The sequence below is a fragment of the Macrotis lagotis genome, chromosome 1, assembly GCF_037893015.1.
Source record: "Macrotis lagotis isolate mMagLag1 chromosome 1, bilby.v1.9.chrom.fasta, whole genome shotgun sequence".
In the NCBI taxonomy this organism is placed as follows: domain Eukaryota; kingdom Metazoa; phylum Chordata; class Mammalia; order Peramelemorphia; family Peramelidae; genus Macrotis; species Macrotis lagotis.
This window is the reverse complement of record NC_133658.1, coordinates 299,236,057-299,255,593: the sequence shown is the minus strand read 5'-3', so window position 1 is coordinate 299,255,593 and position 19,537 is coordinate 299,236,057. Positions and strand designations below refer to the sequence as shown.

General features: G+C 40.1%; 1 long non-coding RNA gene across 4 annotated transcripts in view; it reads left to right on the top strand.

Moving 5' to 3' along the window:
- The window catches only part of LOC141516946 (uncharacterized), a 28,532-nt gene extending 23,705 nt beyond the window's left edge, over window positions 1-4,827 (top strand). For all 4 annotated transcript variants that reach the window (XR_012476790.1, XR_012476789.1, XR_012476792.1 and 1 more), the window contains 3 exons: window positions 2,526-2,666; window positions 3,259-3,327; window positions 4,617-4,827. This is a non-coding gene — a long non-coding RNA (uncharacterized LOC141516946). The remainder of the gene's footprint in view (window positions 1-2,525; window positions 2,667-3,258; window positions 3,328-4,616) is intronic.
- The last annotated feature ends 14,710 nt before the right edge of the window (window positions 4,828-19,537 follow it).

Genomic DNA, 19,537 nt, shown 5'->3' with positions numbered 1-19,537 from the left:
AAGAAGACTATGATATCAGGGAGGTGATGCCATGATATGCATGTGAATTGGATTTGAATGGGGGGGGAGAGCTGTGCTATGTCACTAGCCTCACTTTCTCCTCTGGAGCCATCTGAGTCCCATGGCAGATATGGATTAAGAGGACCGAGATGGCACTGGATGAGAAGCGATCAGGATTAAATGACTTGCTCAAGGTCACACAGGTAGTGTCAGATATCTGAGATTACATTTGAACTTAGGTCTCCTGACTCCAGGGCTGGTTCTCTGTCCACTGTGCCACCTGGCTGCTCTCAGTGCTGCACAGGGATTGAGATTTTTTTAATGTTTCTTTGTACCTCCATCCTGTAATACTGAGCCTAGAACATAGTAGGCACTTCTAATAAGTACTAGTTGACTGACTGATACTGCACCATAGAGCCAAGAACACTGACTCAAGCTTCAAAAAAACCTAGATTCAAATCCTGCTCCTGAAATTTACTTCCCAAGTGACTTTGGGGAAGTCATTTAACTTCCCAAGGACTCAGTTCTGCTCTTTGGAAAATGAGGATATTGGACTTGATAGGTGTGATGCCTTCCAACTCTAGGTCTTACCTTACTCATTAATAACTGTGATGCCTCCCCAGGTTACAGGATCATTGATCTGGAGCTGGAAGAGACCTCAAATACTATCTTATCAAGTCAGCAAGGATTAATCATTTAACAGGTGCCAGTCACTAGCTAAGAGAGATAAAGGGAAGGGAAACACATGCACACCTATACAGTCCCTGTCCTAAGGAAGCATGCATTTTAATGGAAGGAACAAAATGTCAGTAACTTGGTACATTCAAAATTTATATGGTATCTATGGAAAGTAATTTTAAAATTAAGGTGTTAGCAGCTGGACAGTATCAGTAAAGGTCTCCTGCAACTTTGAAATTAATCTGAAGAAGAGGCAGGGAAAGAAATTCCAGGCCTTCCATACAGCCAGGGAAAAAGTACAGAGAGAGACAAAGTTTTCCAAGAATTTCCAGTAGGCCAGTTTCCTCTGTTCTGTAATTAAGGAAATTAAGTCCTCCGTGATCTTCATGCCTCCTCTCTGAGACTACCCCTAATTTAGCCTGTATATCTATTTTGTTGGCATAGTTGACAGAGGGGGTAAAGTATGAGATAACTGGTAAGATAGACAGGGACCTAGTTGTGAAAAGCTTTAAATGTCAAATGGAGGATTTTAAATGTGATCTAGGAGATAATAGGGAACTGTTAAAGGTCCTCTGGCAGGTCAGATTAATTTAAAAAAATCATCTTGGCAGCTGAGTGGACAATGGGTCAGAGAAGAGAGACACTTGAGGCAGAGATCAAAGAGAAGTGGTCCTGGCAAGATGTGACACAGACTTCAACTGGGGTTGTGGATGTATGAGTTTCAACAGGAAACATAATAACAGTAACAATAATATAACAGAGTATGCTAGGCACTTTGCTAAGCTTTACTATTGCCTTTTACAATTGTAAAAGGCACTTTACAAATATTATGTCATTTGAACCTCATAAACAAACCTGGGAGGTCTATCAACACCACCACCACCACTGCTGTCATCATCATCATCATCATCATCACCATCACCATTATTAATTTATTATCCCCATTTTACAGCTCATCATCATCATCACCATCACCATTATTTTTATTATCCCCATTTTACAGTTCATCATCACCATCACCATTATTAATTATCCCCTCCCTTTTACAGCTCCTTATCATCGGCACCATCAACATCATTATTATTTTATTATCCCCATTTTGTAGATAAAAAAACTGTGACTTGCCTAGGGTCACAAGGGTGGTAAATTTCAGAGAGATGATGCAGGATAGGAAAGACAAGATTTGGCCAAGGAGGGGTAGCTAGGTGAGGCAGTGGATAGAGTACAGGCCCTGGAGTCAGAAGGCACTGAGTTCATATCGACCTCAGATAGTTGATAATTGCCTAGCTGTGGGACCTTGGGGAAGTCACTTAATCCCATTGCCTTTATAAATAAAAAAAAAATTTGAATACATCTTTATAAAAAAAAAGATTTGGCTAAGGATGAGATATGGGAGATGAAGGATATTGGGGATTAGAGGCTTGCTGATCTCAGTGAATGAAAGGATGACAGGAATAGGGAATTTTGGAAATGGGGACATGAGTGTGTGTCGGGGTAGATGAGTTCAATCCCTTCATTTTACCGAAGGAGAAACTGAGGCACGGGGAGATTACAAATGACAAGGGTAGGCTGGAGGGAACCCGATCTGCCCTGGGAGAGACTATGGGGTCTTTGGTGCCTTGTAAATAGCGGTGCAGGTGGGAAGCAAGGCTGGGCGGGGTCCAAATCTGGGGAGCCAGAAGTATTTGCGCACGGCCGCAGCCGGGAGTCTGGAGGCGGGAGGCAGTGGCGACTGCCAAGCGCCCGGCTCCCTGGGCTGGTGGATGCGCTGGGGGAGGCGCCGGGGACGTGCGCAAGGGGGAGCGAGGCGGGGACCGGCTCTGCGCTCACTCCCTGGACTCCCGCAGCTATAAAGCTCCAGGGACCCGCGGCCGCTCCCCAAAGCCCAGGCTCCGAGGAATCCGGCGGCCATCGGCGGCTACTGTCTGAACTGCGCCAGCTCCAGACACCCCGAGACATGGATCCCGGAAAGTGCAGCTGCCCTACAGGTGAGGGAGGATGGAGCCGAACAACATCTCCCGCTTGATGGTCCCCAGGAGCGAGCCACCCGCGGCTGCCCGGGGGTTCCGGAGGGCAGAGGGAGAAGGGGAGCCCGAGCTGAACAGAGGATGCCCAAGCAGCTCTTTTTGCTTGAGGCATTAACGAGAACCCCACTATCGAATGCATCATTTGAGGGTGCCCCAGCATTCTGTTCCTCCTCCCTCACGCCCTTTGGCTAGTGATGGGTGGAGGCGAAGCGTTCCCTGCCTTCCCTTCAGGAGACCCTCTGTCTGTAAAGGGGGGGGGGGGGAATGGAGCCCGGGAGGCTTTCTAAGCTGTGGTCAAATACATGACGAATTATTCTTTCCATAGAGATCTTGGACTTTGAACTGTAAGAGAGCCAAGAAATGGTGGGGCTTATTTCCTTCATCTTTAGAGAAGAATGAGCCGATTAGAGTCCATGACTCTTGATCAGGTGACCTAAGCAGCAGACTCCAGACCTTCTGACTGCAGAACCAGCATTCTTTCCATGACTCTGTACTGTATCCTAGGAAATTTGTATTTCCTTCTACTGATGTGGTTTTTTCCCCCCTTTCCTAGGAGGCCCCTGCACCTGTTCTGGCAATTGCAAATGCAAAGAGTGCAAATGCACTTCCTGCCAGAAAGGAGGTGAGTGAGTGTCTTCCCCTCTCCCCCACAGTGACCTTGAATCCTGGGCTAGGAGGGAGGGTGAAACGTCACCCAGGGGGCAATTAGGTGGTGCAGAGGACAGAGCAACTGCTCAAGAATCAGGAGGACCTGAATTCAAGTCCAACCTCAGACACTTATTAGCTGTGTGTCCCTGGGCAAGTCACTCAACTCTGTTTACTTTCTAAAACTAACAAAGGAACCAGAAGAGTCATCCAGTCATCCTTGTATGAGGCAGATTGACCTCAGTCAAGGAGGTCTAGTAAGCTGGAATGTGGTTTGGGGCCAATTCAGATTTCCCTCCTTCCTCCCTTCATTCTTTAAGAAGCCCTCTACAAGTTTCTGTTGCTACAGTCATAGAGGGACTAACTACTCTTGGTCCCCTGTGAACATCACAGGTAAGTCTAGAGGCCCAGGGAGATTTAAAAGATTCCATCACCATGTCTTTGCCACCAGAGACTAAAGCAGCCTATCTCAAGGAAGATATCAAAGTAGAACTGAGTGTCAGGAGGTTGTGACCCCAATTTACGGTTTGCCTTGGAAATTCCCCATCAACCCTATTCCTGAGCTCTTGCCTTCCAACTCCTAAATTTAAACCTCTAATATGAATTTTCCTCTGCTTTCCTGTTCCACAATCTTCTCCCTATTCTTCATTGGGGGTGCATTTCTGTCTGGACAAATCTCTATGAATCTGATCATTCTAGACCCTGTTTTTTTTGTTTCCTGTGCTGCCATGGTAACAGATCTAAATGAAACCAAGTAGTCTTTTTTTGGTAACATTCTCTAAATCTAAAATAAAAAAAAATCAGGACCCCTTCCCAACTTTCTATATATACATGATGAAAACTTTCTGCAAATTTAGAATGTTAGAAGGCATCTTAATTATCATAGCCAATAAAAGAAGTCTTTTTTTTTTTTTAGGTTTTTGCAAGGCAAACGGGGTTAAGTGGCTTGCCCAAGGCCACACAGCTAGGTAATTATTAAGTGTCTTGAGAGCAGATTTGAACCCAGGTACTCCTGACACAGGGGCCTGTGCTTTATCCACTATGCCACCTAGCCACCCCTGATCATAGGGTCATTTTAGAACTTGAAGTGACATCACAGGTCATCTATTTTGCCTCCCTTCCCCAGTCATCTAGTTTGTCTCCCTCCCATTTTATGGATGAGAGAACTGACATCCAGAGAAGGTTAATTTGTAGTACCAGAACTAGGATTACAACCAAGATAATCATTCTCTCTCTCTCTCTCTCTGTATGTCTCTGTCTTCTTAGGCTGCTGTAGCTCCTGCCCTGCTGGGTGTCCCAAGTGTTCCAAGGAGTGTGCCAGCAAAGGGAATGACAAGGGCAGTTGCTGCCATTGAGGGAGCTGTTGGCTTCTTGTAACTGTTCTTTCCTACAGGCATGAGGAAAGGCATGACCAGTGTGCATGGGCTACTATAAAAATGTATTCATTTTTTTGAATGAAAATAAACTTGGTGAACAAAGGAAATTCCTGGTTTGTTTTTCTTCATTATGTGTATATCTCAAGGGTGGAAGGAAACAGTGGAAAGGGTGGGTAAAATCCACAGACTTAGATGTTTTGGGACTCAAAAGGGTCTTCTGATAAGTCATTCCTCCTCTATGTTGGAAAAAGGAGTGGGAAAAAAAAGGAGTCCTTTGGGTCCTTCTTTTCTTGTGTCCTCCTTTTCTTATTTTCAGTATATTTGAGAATGCTGGGAAACAGTTTTGCTGGCAAATTGTTTTAAGGTTAGGTTCTACAAATCCATTATTTACAGAATCTCTGCTAGATGATTTTGCCTCTTGTAGTGGATACTTGAGTTGCTTCCTTTAAAAAAGACTAATTTTTATTTTTTTTTACTCAGATTTTTGAAGGGCAGGGACTTTGAAATCTAAGCTTTTTTTTTTTTTTTTTTGAAAAGCCTAGGTTTCTATAGCTCTTACAAAGTTGCCAAGGCTTCTACTTCAGAATAATGGGCAATATGCCCAACAGTCTCCTAAACCTTTATAACTGTTTCCCTTACTGCCAAACAGTGATCACCCTGTCTTCTATCACCTCTGTCAGGTAAGCTGTTAAAATAGCTTCTCAGAAAGTCACCCAATTTCCTGTATGTTTCCCTTCTGCAGTCCATCTTCCCTCTACCCAGAGGCCAAAAAAGTCTTCTACTGGAGTAAGGAAAGAAGACCCTGGTTCAGATTTGGCCTCAGTCACAAGCTATTTGACTTTGGACAAGTCATTTAACCTATTTTCCTCAATTCCTTCACCTGATAATTGGGGATAATAATAGCACCTATCTTGCAAGGTTTTGGGGAGGATCAAGTAAGATATCTTTGTAAAAAGTTATTAGCAGAGTACCTTGTTAAATAAATACAAATAGTGCTATTTAATTGCTTATTCCCCTCCTGTCCTCTCATAGTCACACTCATTTCCACTTAAGTATTTATTTTGGTTTTGAGAAGGGGGTTCTCAGACAATTTCTGAAGGACTTGAGATGGAAAATATGATTCACATCCAGAGAAGGGACTGTAGAATCTGAATGCCGACTAAAGCTTACTATTTTCCATTTTTAAAATTTTCTTTTTCCCCTTCTCATGGTTTTTTTCTCCCTTTTGTTCTGATTCTTGCATGATATGATTCATATACAAATATGCTTAACAGTTATACATATATAACCTATATTAGATTACTCTATTGGGGAAAGGGGGGGGGGGGAGGGAGAAAAACTTGGAACTTAAAACCTTACCAAAAAATGAATGTTGAAAATTGCATGTTGTTGGAAAAATAAATTTTAAAAATTTATGAAAATGGGATTCTCTAGTTCACCTAGATTGAAAGTGTAGCTTCTACCTAATGTTGAACCCCATGGAAGTTTTGAATTGTTCCATTATTCCAAGAGGGGGAAGTTTGCCCTTCTTTAGCTAGCAGCCCTCCTTTCCTTGGGCTCACCACATTAGTGCAGAGCTGTACTGAAGCTTAGAACAACTGAGTTTCAATAATCCTTCAGCCTCAGCTTCAGTCTCCCTAGGAGCAGGGAACAAGAGATGGTACCATAGTTACAGGTCTGGATCACAATGACTGGCTTAAGAATTATCAATGCTTTCCGGCTGCTTATATAATCAAAGAGAAATTTAAGGGTTTGCCATAAAAAGACTGATAAGCTGATCTACCTTTCCAAACTTTTCCTCTCTCTCCTACAATCTGTAGGATAATAATAACAGTATATTTATTTGCTTTCCAAATTTAGCCAGCTCCATGCTTTATTATTTATTTTATTTGGTTTGGGTTTTTTTTGGGGGGGGGTGTTAAGTGGCTTGCCCAAGGCCACACAGCTAGGTAATAACTAAGTGTCTGAGGTCAGATTTGAGCTCAGGTACTCCTGACTCCAGGGCCGGTGCTCTATCCACTGCGCCACCTAGCCACCCCAAGCTCCATGCTTTGAACAGACTACTGCTTCTGTAATGCCTTCTCTTCTCATCTTTGTATCTTCAATCTTTTCCCTTTATTAAGGCTGACCTTAGGTATCACTTCCCATGTGAAAGTTCCCCTAATTCCTCTATCCCACCTCAAAATGATTCCTCATCCCATGTCAAAATGTCTTGACCCTTATGACCAATAACTTAGATCTTCTGGGCTACATTGCCCAATAAAAACTTGTCAAGAGTCACATACAGAATTCAATATTTATTTACTAAAGTGTAACTCATGTTACTAATGAGTATAATAATAATAAAATGTAGCAATGCTGAATGAATGGGGATTTGAGAATTAGATGCCGTAGGTTAGACCTAGTCTTGACTTTATCTTGGGGCAGCTGAATGACTCAGGGTCAAGAGCATTGGTTCTGGAGTTAGGAAAGCCCAAGTTCAAATTTGGTCTCAGACAATTATTAGCTTTCTAACCCCAGGTAAGTCATTTAATGCTTTCTACCTCACTTTCTACCTCAACTGTAAATGGGAATTGTTAAGATAAAGTACTTAGTATATAGTTGTTGTTCAACCATATTCAAACCCTATTTGACGTTTACTTGACAAAGATCCTGGAGTGGTTTGCCATTTCCTTCTCCAGCTCATTTGACAGATGAGAAAACTGAGGTAAATAAGTTACTTGCTCAAGGTCACACAGCTAGCAAGTGTCAGGGACTGATTGTGCTCAATTAATTGTATCATGTAGCTGCCCTAATATGTAGGAGGTGCTTATAAATACTCTGTTCCTCCCCACCCACTCATCTCCAGTGAATCTTTTATTCTGTAGAAGAATTTGAGCTAATGAACAAGAGCCTACTTTTAATCTTTCCAAATTTGGTTCCTAGCAAGAGACACTTAAAAGATTACCTAATTGAATGAAAATGACCTTGTTAGAGAGCAGTGAAGCTAAGACACCCCCCCCCCCCCATTAAGCCTAGTTGTACATCAAATTACTCAGTTCCTTCTCCATTCTTCTCTTTTAGGTTTTTACCACCATTTTTCTTACCTATAAAGAGGGAAGTAGGGTAATAAGAACTAAATCCTTCCTAATTTCAGGCCCCAGGTTTACTGAAACCAAGTATTCAATCTCATTTGGCTTAGAAAAATAAGAATAAGAAATGAAATGAGCTAGGAAAAGGGCCCCAGATTAACAGCTGTTTTATTGCAAGGGCTAGCTTTTAGGAATGAGAAATAACTTACACTTAAAACTGCTAGGATTCTTGGTGCAGGTTTCACACTTTGGTGCCTTATATGATACAGGGGGATGATGTGGAGAATTATGTATGTGGCAGAAAGAAAAATCTGTAGTCTTAAATTCTGTTGGGTCATGTTGAATGGGTGGAGGTTCCCCACTCTTGAGATGTAAAGTGACCCCCTATTGATTGTGTCCTGCCTATCTTGTCCCCATTTTCCCTTTCACTTGACTTTGGCCTGGACACTGGCAGGACAAGAAATAACATGCTGAACTTGGGGGGTTGAGCACCTGGGGACAAGAAGGACCAGTACATAGACTGCCATTAGCAGTACCCTCTGTCCACCCTACCATAACAGAAGCACCCCTTCAAGCCCTCTACCAATCTCCCATACAGAAGGATATCGCTTTCTTTTGCTCTACCTTAATCCATATGGAGCACCATGGGCCTCTCCATGAGGCCTGGTTAAACCAAACCCCATGGCTGCCTGCCCTTTCTCTCTCTCTCTCTCTCTCTCTCTCTCTCTCTCTCTCTCTCTCTCTCTCTCTCTCTCTCTCTCCACCTGGTCTTCATCTGCTTACTGCCTTCCTTACTAATTTTGGCCAATGTACTTTGTAACAATATTTTAACTTAATAAAATCCTGAGCAGTTTTAATGTCCCAGAGAGCTGTGAATTTCTTTGCTTTTTCAGTAGTCTTAAATCTTCTGTCTTCAGTCTCTAAATCTTTAATAACTGACATACATATTCAAGGGCATAGGTAAAGTAGGAATTGAGGAATATAGACACATAGATTTGAGTGTCCTTCTCCCCAACCCCTAAAAAATTGCCTTGTATTTCTCTAGCATATTTTTGTATATGTTTTAATTGGGTATATATTTTTTCCTCAAATAGATTATAAACTCCTTGAGGGCAAGGATTGTTTCATTTTACTCATTTTATTCTCAGTGCCTGTGTCACAGGGTGAAATAATTGTTCATTGATTGCCAAATGCTTTCAATGTAGTTTTATGATTTGAGTGCAGAACTTTAAAGGTGTGAAATATTCAATTCTTATTTTAGTGCTTTATATGGAGTATATGTTTAACAATTATAGAAATGAATAGGTAAAATGGACTGGAAGATTATGGCTCATACTTAGGGTCATAGATGTTTACTGTTAGTATTACTGTTATTAAAATTAAAATCCCTGTAAATTGTGTGTGGGATAAAGTTTTGAGATTTCTTCAGTAAAAAAATAATAGATTGAATTTGGTTAGCTATATGCCCCTCCTCCCTTTGACAAAGCAAACTTCTGGGATATTGTTGAAGAGTCAACTGACTTCATCTTAGCTGTTGATATCTGGAAAATCATTCAATTCCTGGGACTAAAGAGATAATCTGGTTTGGTTTGAATTTTATGTTCTTTTCCCTAGATTAGTTTGCTTTGTTTGAATTCTATGCCCCTTTCCCTAGGGTAGTTTTCCTGTTTAGATTGTAAGACCACATTCCTCATTAATGAGGGAATGAGGGTGGGGTCAGTGGGGGGGTCGAATTAGGATAAATGTGATTCTTGAACCTTTCCCTTTTTGCCTCAACCTCTCTAACTGATTGAGGCCCATTTCTGAGAAACAAATAAAGCCTTCTCTTCATACCTTGAGAGATCTCTGGAATTTATTTAAGTGGCATTTGTCCCACATAGTTTGGGGGCTCATCCGGGATAGCATACCCATTGGGGACCTCGGCTTCTCAGAATTTGGCAGAACAGCACTGCTGCCACAAAATTATGGCAGTTTGTCATTTTCTGGGAAGCCTTGGTTTCCCCTCTGCGCAAATGACCCAAAGCAGAGAGACTTGATATGAAGAGAACAGCAAATCCGAGGCAGGAACCCGCCGTCAGTGAGGACAAAGAACAGTCTTTAAAACTCTATGCATAGAGAGCCCCCCCTCCCCCCCAAAAAAAGGTAAGCCTAGACCTTAGAATCTGAGGGCACTAGATTCCTGGAGGGTCCATTTGGGTAAGCCTAGGCCTTGGAATCTGAGGGCACTAGATTCCTTGAGGGTTCATTTGGGTGACTGAGGGTTGGAGGTGACCCCTTCCAGTTTGGGCATAAGGGACTTGGATCTTAGGGCACTTCATCACCTTCCCCCATGGGAAATCAGGTAAATAAGACTAAAATATAAGGAAAAGTAAGAAGAAAATGATTAAGTATTGTAATGAATTTGGTCTGCCTTTGGGAGGGAGAGCCCTCTCTGAATTCCTGAGATGTCAGGAATTTGCCATTGGCCTGTCTTTTGAAATTTGTTTTGGAAAATTCTGTTGCATTTTGTGTGGTCTGTGTTTGTGCCTTGTCTGTCTTTATGTGTTTAGAATGTCTATTTACTTGTGTGATTTGTTAAACAGGGAAAAGAAGAGTTGGCAGGTTCCCCCTAAAGAGTTCCTTGAGTGTTGGGAGCCAGGGTCTCTAAGCTGTTTGACACAGTCGCAGCAAGAAAATTCAAGGCAGTCACACTGCCTGATGGAACAACATTTCCTTCTTCAATATATATAGGGATTTCATGCATACCAATATTTATAGGTTTATTATTGATTACAATATTTACTCACCCTAATACTGGAATGACTATAAAGGAAGGATTTCAGAAAAATTCCTTGAATAAAACAGATTGTAAACACTGTCCAAATTTAACAGGACTGCCTCTCCCTGAGGCATACAAAAGGCTTCAACATTATGAAATCTCTGGAAAACCCAATATTGGGAATTCCAAGGAGATGCCAGAATATATACAGGGAAAACAGATAAAAGATGGGTCAGATAGAATTCCAGGGAAATTAATAGTTTTGCCCCCCTTACCATACACAGGAATATATGAAAAAGATGGTGAGAAAATAGTACAGGTGACTGATATGTGAACTCCAGCAGCCTTAGTTTCATGGGAAAGAATAAAAAAGTCACAGAAACTGTGGTTTCTACCAACAAGTCCTGAAAGAAAAATTGGTTATTGTAAGAGTTAACGGATGGGTGGACAAGCATAAAGACCCTCACTATAGATTGTTAAGGAAGTGTATCGAAAAACATTACTTACACAAAAGACTTTCCATTAAAAGAATTGCTTAATTAATAACTTTAAATGAATTAACAATTATACAATGCAGTAATAAGGTAACAGGTTAAGGTCATCATGGTTTGAGTAGGGATGAGAAATCAATTAACTACATGATTATTACTTAAACTTGTAATCACATGATTAAAACTTGTAACCATATGAACTATATGATTGATAATGAAAACTGTACACTTTTGTAACCAAGGAAATGATCTCAGCTTGCTTGCTTGAAGCATACATGATTCTGAAACTATAAAAATAAATTCAAGCAGCTGATAGTCAGTCAACCTGCTCCTGCCTTTACCCACTTGTTGAATCAACTCATTTCACTGACTCTATCCTTCCTGTCAGGTTCCAAGGAGGCTGGACCCCCGCACTTGGGTAGCCTCATTTTGTTTGGACTTTTAGGAAGTATTTATCTAACTCTCTGGCTCTTCCCTTGAGCCTGCTTTCTGCCTGTGTTACAATAGATAATGATACCTCCCTCCTCACTCTTGAGCACTTAAAGAGGCATTTTTATTTTGATTAAAAAGGAATGGATTATGGAGGCCAAACTACTCACCCTGTTGAGAAGCCCCCCCCTTTCCCTGTTTATGTTCCCTTCTCTTCCCAGTTCTCCATGATTCTGTTGTGCTAGAATGTTTTTCCCCCACTCTCTTTTAGAAAAGGACTAAGAGAGAAAATTACTTCAGGAGAATTAGTAAAATAAATGTTCAAAGGGACCTTATTTTAAAATAAAAAGAAACAGGAAAGAGATAGTGAATATTATCATAGAAAGAAATGCTATTGGTTTCCGGCCAAGATGGCAGAGAGAAGACAGGCACAGTTCTAAAGTCTCCTGATCTCTTCCCTATCTATCACATGAAACAAACCTCTTAAAAGTAAGCCAAACCAGGAAACCCAGAAAGAAAAGCCAGGAGAGGAAGATCTACCTCAGGATTTGTCTCCTGCAGCAGCCTTGGCTGAGTACTGGCAGGTGATTCTGGGTTCCGAGGGAGATGCAGCCTGGGATCAGCCAGATTAACAGCTAAATTGGAACCAGTAGTCTGAGGGCTCGAGAGCCGGACCTGCTGGATCAGCGGTGGAGCTGGACGAAAGGGGCTTGGGTCGGCGGAGAAGCAGAGGCACTGGTGTTGGTGCTATCCCCCTGGAGCTCAGGGACCAGGCTGGGGGAAGAGTTCTGGTGCAGGAGAACGGCAGACACCATCCCTAGGCTTCTCAGGTCTGAGAAATTCTGTGGGCATGCTTCCATTGCACCGAGGCCTCTCCTCAAAGGCAAATTATTTCTGCCTCAGGCCCAGGTGTGTGAGCAGAAGAACCAGCCCAGCTGAGGAATCATCTCAGGCCAGGGTAAAGCCCACCACTGATTGAAGGCAAAAGAATTCAATAGTTCCAACTCCTGCCTTCTGGCAAAGGGAGAAGGCCTCCCAACCAAGGTCACAGACACCCCAGAGAAAGCAACCAGCACCTCCTACTGGCCAGCCAGAGAAAATGCACTCAGTAAAGCTTTTAGCTATCCCAAGCCCAGGTGAACCAGCTCCGCCCCAACTCAAGGTCTTAGCATAATGAAGAAGGGTCAGAGGAAAGGTGGATCCATAGAAAAATTCCTGGAAGGAAAAGACCCCAACTCAGAGAGACCTGGAACCTCTGAGGAGAATACAATCTGGTCTCCAGCACAGAAAGACATCCTTGAAGAAATAAGGAAGGAGCTTAAAAATTTGGGAGAGACAATTAGTACCTTAGAAAGTACAATTGGACAAACACAAAAGGAGAATAAATCTCTCAGATCATCAATTGGACAATTACAAAATGAGAATAATTCTCTCAGATCCTCAAATGAGCAAATGCTAAAAGAAATTAATTCTCTCAAAACCCCAATTGGTCAAATGGAAAGCTCTTTCAAAAGTAGAACTGACCAATTGGAAAAGGAGTTGCAAAAGGTTAATGAAGAAAACTCCTCCCCCCAAAAAATAATGGAGTCTACAGAAACTAATGACTCAGTGAGACAGCAAGAGTCAGTTAAACAAAATCAAAAAATAGAAAAAAATAGAAGCAAATGTAAAATACCTCATCAACAAAACCACTGACCTCCAGAATAGATCGAGGAGGGGCAACCTGAAAATTATAGGACTTCCTGAAAACATTGAAAGGAAAAAAAGCCTGGACTTAATATTACAGGATCTAGTGATGGAAAACTGCCCTGATATCATGGAATCGGAGGGCAAAGTAGTTATTGAAAGAGTACATTGATCTCCACCAGAAAAAGATCCTAAAATGAAAACACCAAGGAATGTTGTGGCCAAACTCCAGAACTATCAGATAAAAGAGAAAATACTGCAAGCAGCCAGAAAGAAACAATTTAAATATCAAGGAGCCACAGTAAGGATCACGCAGGACCTGGCTGCATCAACTTTAAGGGATCTAAGGGCCTGGAACGAGATATTTTGAAGAGCATGGGAGCTTGGAATGCAGCCAAGAATCTACTTTCCTGCAAAACTGAGCCTTCTCTTCCAGGGAAAAAGATGGACATTTAATGAAATGGAAGAATTCCAAAAATTTCTGATGAAAAGACCAGAGCTAAACAGAAAATTTGGATATCAAACAGGAGGTTCAAGAGACACATGAAAAGGTTAAAAAAAAGGTGGTAAAAGGAAAAAAATGCAATCCAGTAAGTTGAAACTGGCTATATTCCAGCATGGGGGGGAAGAGACTCTCATAAATCCTGAGAAATGGAACTCTAACAGAGAGAATATACCTAGCCAGAAATGATGGACATCCATGACCTATCCATGAGACTGCTATCTAATGGGATGTAACTGGCTTTAACCCCACTTGGGAGAAAGACTCTAATAACTCTCAGGAATTTTGACTTTATTCAATAGAATATATACTGAACTAGAAGGGACAGACACTCAGAATTTTCTATGGCCTAGATAGAATGATCTAAAAACATACACTACCTCCCTAAAAAGGGGGACAGGAAAGAGACGGGAGGAGGGAGGGGATTGAATGGGACAAATCTCATTACACTAAGAGGTACAAAAAACCTATGGTAATAGAGGGGAAGAAAGGAGCAGAGGAGAAACACCTGAATCTTCTTCTCATCAGACTTGGCTAAAAGTCAACCTACACATACTCAGTTAACTTATAAAACATCTAACCTTTCAAGTATTAAAAGGGGAAAAGGGGAGGAGGGATGGAGAAAGGGAAGGGGAGTGGGGGAAATAAGGGGAAATAACAAAAGGAAGGGAAGGGGAAAAGGGAAAAAGGGAAAGGGGAAAGAAAGGGGAGGGTGTGATATAGGAGGGCAAACACACTGAAGGGGGTGGTATTCAAAAACAAAATACTGGGGAATATGGATAAAAAGGGGGAAAGGGGGAAAAATACAAACAGAGGGAAGATAGCACAGAGGGCAATAAAGAATTAGTAATCATAACCTTGAATGTGAATGGGATGAACTCTCCCTTAAAACGTAAGCAAATAGCAGAGTGGATTAAAAACCAGAATCCTACAATATGCTGCTTACAAGAAACTCATTTGAAGCAGAGAGATCCATATAGAGTAAAAGTAAAAGGCTGGAGCAAAATATATTTTGCTTCAGCTGAAGTAAAAAAAGCAGGGGTAGCAATCCTTATCTCAGACAAAGCAGCAGCAAAAATAGATAGTGTTAAAAGAGATAAGGAAGGAAACTTTATCCTCCTAAAAGGTACCATAGAAAATAAAGTCATTTCAATATTGAATATATATGCACCCAGTGGGACAGCACCCAAATTCTTAGAGGAGAAGCTGAAAGAATTACAGGAAGACATAGACAGCAAAACTCTACTAGTGGGAGACCTCAATCTCCCGCTATCAGATCTAGATAAATCAAATCATAAAACAAACAAGAAAGAAATTAGGGAGGTAAATAGATTGTTAGAAAAATTAGATATGGTAGACTTATGGAGGAAACTGAATGGGGATAGAAAGGAATATACCTTTTTCTCAGCAGTACATGGAACTTATACAAAAATTGACTGTGTACTAGGACATAAAAACCTGATAATAAACTGCAGAAAGGCAGAAATAGTGAATACATCTTTCTCAGATCACAATGTAATAAAAGTCATATGCAATACTGGGCCAAGGAGATATAGACCCAGAACAAATGGGAAACTGAATAACTTCATTTTAAAAAAATGAGTGGACCAAAAAACAAATTATAGAAATAATTAACCATTTTATCCTAGATAATGATAATGATGAAACAATATACCAAAACCTATGGGATTCATTCAAAGCAACTCTCAGGGGATATATTATAGCTCTAAATGCTTATATGAATAAATTGGAGAAAGAGGAATCAATGAACTAAACATGCAACTAAAAAAATAGAGAAAGAACAAATCAAAAATCCCCAATCAAATACCAAATTAGAAATTCTAAAAATTAAAGGAGAAATTAATAAAATCAAAAGCAAAAAACTATTGAATTAATAAATAAAACCAAAAGTTGGTATTATGAAAAAAACAAATTGATAAACCTCTGATCAATTTGATTAAAAAATAGAAAGAAGAAAACCAAATTGCTAGTATTATAAATGAAAAAAGGTGAACTCACCACCAATCAGGAGGAAATTAAAATAATAATTCGAAACTATTTTGCCCAACTCTATGCCAATAAATTTGATAATCTAAGTGAAATGGATGAATATTTACAAAAATATAAGTTGCCCAGGTTAAATGAAGAAGAGATTAAATACCTAAACAACCCTATCTCAGAAAAAGAAATTCAACAAGCCATTATTGAACTCCCTAAAAAAAATCTCCAGGGCCAGATGGATTCACAAGTGAATTCTACCAAACATTTAAGGAATAATTGGTTCCATTCCTATATAAACTCTTTGGAAAAAGAGTGAAAGATGGAACTCTGCCTAACTCTTTCTATGAGACCAACATGGTACTGTTACCTAAACCAGGAAGAGTTAAAACAGAGAAAGAAAATTATAGACCTATTTCCCTGATGAATATAGATGCAAAAATCCTAAATAAAATCTTAGCAAAATGACTACAAGTCATCACAAGGATAATACATTATGATCAAGTAGGATTTATTCCAGGAATGCAGGGATGGTTCAATATTAGGAAAACTGTCAGTATACTCAATTATATCAACAGCAAACCTATCAGAAATCATATGATCATATCAATAGATGCTGAAAAAGCTTTTGACAAAATACAGCATCCATTCCTATTAAAAACACTAGAGAGTGTAGGAATAAATGGACTGTTCCTTAAAATAATTAGCAGTATCTATCTGAAACCATCAACAAGCATTATATTCAATGGGGAAAGGCTAGAGGCATTCTCAATAAGATCAGGGGTCAAACAAGGGTGCCCATTATCACCACTACTATTCAATATTGTATTAGAAATGTTAGGTTCAGCAATTAGAGAAGAAAAAGAAATTGAAGGAGTTAGAATTGGGAAGGAAGAGACAAAACTCTCACTCTTCACAGATGACATGATGGTATACCTAGAGAATCCCAAGAAATCATCTAAAGAACTACTGGAAACAATTAGCAATTTTAGCAAAGTTGCAGGTTATAAAATAAACCCTCATAAATCTTCAATTTTTCTATATATGTCTAGCAAGAAACAGCAGGAAGAGCTAGAAAGAGAAATCCCATTCAAAGTAACCTCAGACAGTGTAAAATATTTGGGAGTCTATTTGCCAAGACAGACTCAGAATCTCTTTGAAAACAATTATAAAACACTTCTCACACAAATTAAATGAGATTTAAATAACTGGGCAAACATCAACTGCTCATGGATAGGTAGAGCTAATATAATAAAAATGACAATTCTACCAAAACTAAACTATCTGTTTAGTGCCCTACCAATCAAAATTCCAAAAAATTACTTTAATGAGTTAGAAAAAATTGTAAGTAAATTCATATGGAGAAATAAAAAGTCAAGAATTGCCAGGAGCTTAATGTAAAAAAATGCAAACGAAGGTGGCTTAGCACTACCTGATCTAAAATGATATTATAAAGTATCAGTCATTAAAACTGTTTGGTATTGGCTAAGAAAGAGAGTGGTGGACCAGTGGAATAGACTAGGTGTAAAAGCAGCAGAGGATTATAGTAATCTGCTGTTTGATAAACCCAAAGAGTCCGGCCACTGGGATAAAAACTCCCTCTTTGATAAAAACTGCTGGGATAATTGGAAGTTAGTATGGAAGAAACTTAGATTAGACCAACACCTCACACCCTTTACCAAGATAAGATCCAAATGGTTACAGGACATAGACATAAAAAACAATACTATAAGCAAATTAGAAGATCAAGGACTAGTCTACCTGTCAGATCTATGGAAAGGGTAACAGTTTATGACTAGGGAAGAGTTGGAGAACATCACTAAAAACCAGTTAGATGATTTCGATTACATTAAATTAAAAAGCTTTTGCACAGATAAAACCAATGTAATCAAGATCAAAAGAAAAGTAGTAAATCAGGAAGCAATCTTTACAACTAATGATTCTGACAAAGGACTCATTTCTAAAATATATAGAGAACTGAGTCATATTTTTAAAACAAAATGCCATTCCCCAATTGACAAATGGTCAAAGGATATGCAAAGGCAATTTACAGATGAGGAGATCAAAGTAATCCATAGCCCTATGAAAAAATGCTCTAAATCATTAATTATTAGAGAAATGCAAATTAAAGCTTCTCTGAGGTATCACCTCACACCTCTCAGATTGGCCAGTATGACCAGGAAGGATAATGATCATTGTTGGAAGGGATGTGGGAAATCTGGGACACTGTTACACTGTTGGTGGAGCTGTGAACTCATCCAACCCTACTGGAGAGCTATTTGGAACTATGCCCAAAGGGCAACAAAATGTGCATACCCTTTGACCCAGCAATACCACTACTGGGTCTATACCCTGAAGAGATGAGGAAAAAGGGTAAAAACATCACTTGTACAAAAATATTTATAGCAGCCCTGTTTGTGGTGGCAAAGAATTGGAAATCCAGTAAATGTCCTTCAACTGGGGAATGGTTGTGGTATATGTATGTCATGGAACACTACTGTTGTAATAGAAACCAGGAGGGACAGGATTTCAGGGAAACCTGGAGGGATTTGCATGAACTGATGCTGAGTGAGATGAGCAGAACCAGAAAAACACTGTAAACCAAACAGCAACATGGGAGTGATGTTCAACCTTGAAGGACTTGCTCATTCCATCAGTGCAACAATTGGGAACAATTTTGGGCTGTCTGCAAAGGAGAGTACCATCTGTATCCAGATAAGGAGCTCTGGAGTTTGAACAAAGTACAAGGACTATTCCCTTTAATTTGGAAAAAACAAATATCTTATTGTCTGATCTTGTTACCTCTGAGAATTCTGTTCTCTTTAAGGATATGATTTCTCTCTCATCACACCCAAATTGGATCAAGGTAAAACATGGAAACAAAGTAAAGACTGATGGAGTGCTATCTGTTGGGTGGGGGTGGGGGAGGGAAGCAAGATTGGGGGAAAATTGTAAAACTCAATATCTTTAATAAAAATAAAAAATAAAGTGAAAAAAGAGAAAGAAATGCTATTTTAATTTGAAAAAAAGAGGTTGTTAGAGAGGTTAATCCTAAAGTATATAATGTGGTTACCAAGATATGCCAGTATAGGGGAAACTAAATAGTTAATCTTTTCCCAGAATGATATGGTAACAAAGCTTCAGGAGTTTATCAGTTTAGATTCTGGTAATGTTGGTTATTACAGAAAATTATGGGACATGTAAGGATTTAAGAATAGAAGATCAACCCCCCCCCGAAAGAATTGTCCCTCTATAAAAGTTATTCAGCTTTACTCTATTTGAAGAAAGTGGGGGGAGGGACAGGGACTATTCTGATTAGTCTAAGGGAGTTTTGGATAACTGTTTGCCTTTTCTAGGGTTTTAGCAGTTATAATCAAGAAATGCTAACTATTAAAAGCTGGGGGTGGAATCCTATCTTTGGTTTCTATAAGTGGATAAGCTATGTGATTCTAGTTAAGAATAGTATGAATTAAAGTCAAGAGGAGCTAATGAAAAGGAAGTAAGTATGGAAATGGGTTGAAGAATGTAGACAGAAGGTTTGAGCAGGTTTGACGTTGTATGCCACACATGGATTTTGGGAAATTTTGTAAAGTGGCTTACAAATCATTCTAAGAGGAGAAGAAAGTGGTTGTGCTTTGGGCTGCCCCCCCCCCCCACGTGGAAATCAGCCCCTCCCTCACTGAGCCAGTGGTAGCTGTGCAGAGTTAAGGGAAGGGAGAGGGTTTCTTAAAGAGAAAAGCTGTGGTTTGGGGAGAGTTTAGAAGAGTTTAAGAGAAGAAAGAATCTTTAAGGCAAAGATTGAGAAGTTTTAGGAGGAAAGATTTTTTATCCTTATCAGTGTCTGGGAAAGATTCCATGCTTTCTCCCTGGGTTGGA